Source organism: Etheostoma spectabile, unplaced genomic scaffold (genome assembly GCF_008692095.1).
Source record: "Etheostoma spectabile isolate EspeVRDwgs_2016 unplaced genomic scaffold, UIUC_Espe_1.0 scaffold58, whole genome shotgun sequence".
In the NCBI taxonomy this organism is placed as follows: domain Eukaryota; kingdom Metazoa; phylum Chordata; class Actinopteri; order Perciformes; family Percidae; genus Etheostoma; species Etheostoma spectabile.
The window spans coordinates 217,129-217,826 of NW_022605629.1; the positions used below are offsets into that span (position 1 = coordinate 217,129).

At 39.1% G+C, this 698-nt stretch overlaps 1 protein-coding gene across 6 annotated transcripts in view; it reads right to left on the reverse strand.

The window, feature by feature from the left end:
• Positions 1-698, reverse strand: part of slc4a11 (solute carrier family 4 member 11) — a 156,939-nt gene that overhangs the window by 87,215 nt on the left and 69,026 nt on the right. The gene's annotated exons all lie outside the window — the stretch shown is intronic.

Sequence of the window (698 nt, forward strand, 5' to 3'; positions counted from 1 at the left end):
GCCAGGGGCCAGATAAATCTGCACGAAAAATCTACTGCCAGGGGCCAGATAAATCTGCACGAAAAATCTACTGCCAGGGGCCAGATAAAAGCTCAAAGTAAAAATATCGTTATTTTCCTTCTGTCAGGGACAGAACTGAGTGACATAATTTCCCCAAGCGGGGAACAGTAGATGTGTTTTGACTCATTTCTGCACTACTGTCTGGATCACAAGTGCACGTAAAATCTGCTGCCAGGGGCCAGATAAAAGCTGAAAGTTTTGAGTGTACCTGGGGTACACTGTTGGAAAAGTGAACGAAAAATCTGCTGCCAGGGGCCAGATAAATTTGCACGAAAAATCTGCTGCCAGGGGCCAGATAAATCTGCACAAAAAATCTGCTGCCAGGGGCTAAAAGTAAAAATATCATTGATATTTTCCTTCTGTCAGGGACAGAACTGAGTGACATAATTTCCCCAAGCGGGGAACAGTAGATGTGTTCTTTTTGATGCTGCCTTTCTTTAAATGACTGCTCATTTCTTTAAATTTCTTATGATGCACTGTAACTTTTATTCTTGTGTTTTATGTGTCCTAATGTTTCTATTTTGTTTTAAACTGTCTATTCATGTGTTTTATCGGTTTTTAATGCTTATGATTTTTAACTGTACTTGTGTTTTATCTGTTTAACTGATTTTATGTAAAGAACTTTGAATTGCCCTGTT